Here is a 4414-nt window from a genome sequence, read left to right as displayed (position 1 = left end):
TGCCTGAAGAAGCAACAGTGGAATGTGTTGGGGCTGCAATATTTTTATTTACCAGATCATAATATTTTTATTAAAATATGTATTAAAGGGTAAAGGTAAAGGTATCCCCTGTGCAAGCACCGAGTCATGTCTGACCCTTGGGGTGACACCCTCTAGCGTTTTCTTGGCAGATTCAATGCAGGGTGGTTTGCCATTCCTTTCCCCAGTCATTACCATTTTACCCCCCAGCAAACTGGGTACTCATTTTACCGACCTCGGAAGGCTGGAAGGCTGAGTCAACGAGCCGGCTGCTGGGATCGAACTCCTGGCCTCATGGTCAGAGCTTCAGACAGCATGTCAGCTGCCTTACCACCCTGCGCCACAAGAGGCTCATAAAATACGTATTATGTCTCTCATTATTTCACATGGACCTTTTTGCCTATTCATTATGATATTGTTAAGTGCTGCTATTTCAAGTCAGACTCATGGTCTGTTTTTCAGGCACCCCATTTTCAGAGGCCTTATATTCACAGATTTGTCTCTTTGCATTTCTCATAGAGGTGCTACCTATGCTAGATGATTCTGCATATTATTAAAAGAGACTTTATTTGTCCGTTCTTTCGTTTGGTCGTTAAACTGGAAGTATGCTGTGAGATTATTCAATACTTCCCCTGTAACTACATTTTGCAATGAAATTTGGGAAATGGTGTGAATTTTTTTATTTAATTGAAGCTTCTCTGCCATTATAAATCATGACACCTTTGGCAAGTTTATGAGGAGACACATGGCTCCTAGGAAGGAAGGCCCATGATGTCATTTTGCGGTACATCCTATTAGCTAACTCGATGTAAGCATCACAACAAATGGAAGGGGCCACTTCCAGTTTAGGTGACATTTAACCATGTATTTATTGACTACACACCGCTCATATTTCCATTACTTGGCAAATGCAAATACTGAAATTAGCACTCCCACGAGTTTTTTCTTATTATTTTAAATTGGGTAATATAGAAATAGATGAGGGAAGAAAGATACTGCATTGCCCTGCCATATCCCAAATGAGGACATAAGCCAACTGTATGGATTCAACTAGTTTGGTTTATATAAATGGGTAACCTAAATCCATAAAATAAGCTAACTTAAAGGTGGGTTGCGCTAGGCAAGCAATGGTGTCTACCTTTTATGTGCAGATCTATCCTGGCTCAAATTTGGCCAGAGCTTTCACAGGTTAGGAAACCAAAGGTTGAGCTACAAGGATAATTTTAAAATGCCAACATTACATTTATTACATTACATGTTAAAAATTAAAAACATTTATAAATCACAATTGTATATTATATACAATACAAAACTAAAAATTGAACCAAAACATGCAGTATAGCTTTCACAGGCCTTGTTTATCCTTCCCAGCACAAAATTATGTCAGATAAGTGCTGAGATTCATCCCCTTCATTGATGAGCTGTAAGACCCCCACAAGTTTTGGAATGATGCTTCTCCACATCAAGGGTGCTCCTGTCCAGCACACCCTGTAGCAAGGCAAGTGTTGGCATGTTATTGATACCCCCCCATCATTTCTGATGCCTCAGGGTGTTTGCCAATTATTCCTACCTATCTTAAACAACCTGCCTTATTTCTGACATTGAGGTTAATCTAGTTTAGCATCCCTTGCCCACCTGCTGATTGTAACATGTTACAGGCCCTGATGCAGATCAGCTGGATAAGTGTCACAGCCCTATACAAGTGAACCCTATGATGGCAAATTGAGGGGTGGGAGATATAAACATACTCTCCAAAACAGATCTGTTAACATTTCCTATGGCTTTTCTCCAGAACCTCCTCTGAACAGGATCAGTCCAAACAACAACTATTCTCAGAAATATTTTCTTGATCTTTTCCAAATCCTTAACCCCCTTCTGCATAAGTGCAAGACTGATTATTCTCACCCAGATGAAGAACCAGGTTTTCAGGCTGACTTCCCAACTCAGTCCCTCTGTTACTGGGAACTGGCCCTCCTTTTCGCTGAAAAGTTCATGGAGTGGTCCAAGATGAGAACCCTGACAGAGTTGCACAATATGCCTGCAAAACAAAACACCCCCCCATGAACTCAATCAAATGGTTTAGCAGAACTTTTAAAGGCACCAATTTGCCACCTTCTGATCTTCTGCATTAGTTGCTTGAGAAAATCCATCCTCGTTGCTGTCAAATCAGCATAAATATGAAATGAATGAATCCCAAATGGCAGCCCTGCATCCCCCTGTCTCCATTGGGTTACTGTTCAGAATTTATATTGAATATGTCACCAGTGACCTTTGTCATGCTGAAACAAACATCCTGGGTCACATCTCCATGTTTCAATGGCCTTGCTGGGACAGAGTCAAGGATCCCCAGAGGTCCTCAAAACCATGTAATGCCCCCTTGCCCCTTGATCAACCCTAGATCTTTGAATCATCAATCCCTCATCTCCCAGTGACAGTGTCAAGTCTGTTGCTTTCAGTGCCTTCCAAAACACATCACAAGGAGACTACACTCACAATTTACTAATACTCAAAGCAGCATAAAAGGCCACCAGGACTGCTGCCTTAAACAGAAGAATCTCATTAGAATTAGGACACTGTAATCCAAAATTGCCCCTTTCTATCAATGGCAGAACAGCACCTTCAACTTTGAAGTGTATATGTTCTGCCCCATCCTGATTACCTGTCAATCATATTGTCTTTTATATGAAACTGCTTCCCATATCTATAGATGGTTATATGTTTACATAGGACCTTCCGGTTGGATAATGAATATGGAGTTGTAGGTGTCCATGGAGGTTGATAGTTGGCACTTACTGGGGGAAATGTTTGATGTGTAATTACTTTGGAAGTGGTTTTACTGATTTTATTGTGTTTTCCTCTGTTTGCTGAAAAACATCATGGTGATTTCCTGTTATTTTCTTCTTAGTTAAAGGCAGTCTGCAAAATTACTAAATTAATAAATATTGTTGACCATTATAGAGGTGGATTCAGTAGTGAAGGTGGGGGGAGGTGCAAGGAAAATCCCCCCCCCCTCCAGCAGCAGTGCTGCTTCTCCCCACAGTCTGGCCAGTTAAAAGATGGCAGACAGTTTAAAGAGGGCAGCTGTTGCATCAGTTATGGAAAAAGGTAACTGGGAGAAGCAGGTGATTGAGTATTGTGGGGGCCCCGCTTGTTTTTATTCAATTTCTGTCTCTTAACCCTTCTGCCTCTCTCATATAATTCAGTCCAGAATCAATGGGAGAGAACAGAATGCTGCCCTTGAAAGCGTGCCATGCCTTTATTTTATAGTTGCACTAGAACACTTACTGTATACTTCTTGTTGGTAGGGCAGTTCTTTCTGTGGAGGTTCAGCAGTCTCAGTTATAATTCACTAACTTAATGCATGTTTGTTTTAATTCTGAATCTCAAAGTGCTTTAAAACATTACTTAATGGTCTCATCACCATAGTAACTAGTGATGTATGCTTTAAACTATGTCCAGCAACATTCCTTGGTGGTATTCATCTGAAAGAAAACAACAGCAAAAAAGGCAGCTTGACTTTCTTGTATGACAATATGTAGTGAAAGACTTGCCGAAGCTGACACTAAAATCCAAAAATCCTGACCCTGACCTTGTCAAATGACTTATTCATTAGATCTATTTCCTACTGGTGAGTGCAGAGGTTGCTAGTACTTTGAATGTGAGCTATCAAATGTTTATTGGGAAAAATAGAAAGTAATCACTTATAATTGTACATTGCACTTTTGAAAATTATCTATATATTTTTCAAGACTAGGAGCAAAGCCCTTTGCACCCATGAATACAATGGGCACTAGGGCCCATGCCTACACTGTGTGGTTCCCGAGTGCTGGCCCTCCTTCTCCTGCACCCTGATTGAACTTGAGATCCAGCACAATGAAGTGGTTAAAGTGTAGCAAACTCTAATCCAGGCTTTCTCAACAAGGGTTTGGTGAAATTCCGGGGCTTCATGATAGCCTTGCAAGGGTTTAGCAAATTGGTGGGAGTTAAATAATTGTTTATATATGAGCCTCTTCCTCCCTCCCAGCCACTCTATTCTCTGGCCCAGTTTACCTATGGAAAGTGGGCCAGCAGGGGGAGGGGGCTGGCTCTTTTTCCAGCAAGGAGGAGGAGGAGAAGGAGGATAGACCCACCTTTAGTATTCCATGAGGGAGTAGGCTCTCCTAAAGACCAATCAGGTAGGGTGTGAGTTGTCTGCCATGTAACTTGAACTTTATTATGGTTAAAGACAAAGATTAGAGTTACTACGTCCTAAGACCTCATGGCTTCTGTGGGTGTTTTTCTTTTCTAGTGGAAACAATGACATTTTTTAAGTGATTGGTTCATTTTCTCTTGCACTGATTGGTCAGTGGTTCATGACAGTTCTTTAAACAGGGGTTAATGGTTTGTCACGAACCTG

General features: G+C 41.1%; 1 long non-coding RNA gene across 1 annotated transcript; it reads right to left on the bottom strand.

Annotated features, from left to right (window-relative positions):
• Nucleotides 1-1371: 1371 nt before the first annotated feature.
• LOC143842802 (uncharacterized) lies at nt 1372-3452 on the bottom strand. The gene is made up of 3 exons (XR_013233371.1): nt 3304-3452; nt 1924-2056; nt 1372-1506 (listed from the first exon to the last, which is right to left on the bottom strand). It is a non-coding gene; the product is annotated as an uncharacterized LOC143842802 (long non-coding RNA).
• Nucleotides 3453-4414: the final 962 nt, after the last annotated feature.

Source organism: Paroedura picta, chromosome 1, assembly GCF_049243985.1.
Source record: "Paroedura picta isolate Pp20150507F chromosome 1, Ppicta_v3.0, whole genome shotgun sequence".
Classification (NCBI taxonomy): domain Eukaryota; kingdom Metazoa; phylum Chordata; class Lepidosauria; order Squamata; family Gekkonidae; genus Paroedura; species Paroedura picta.
This window is presented reverse-complemented; position numbering and strand designations above follow the sequence as displayed.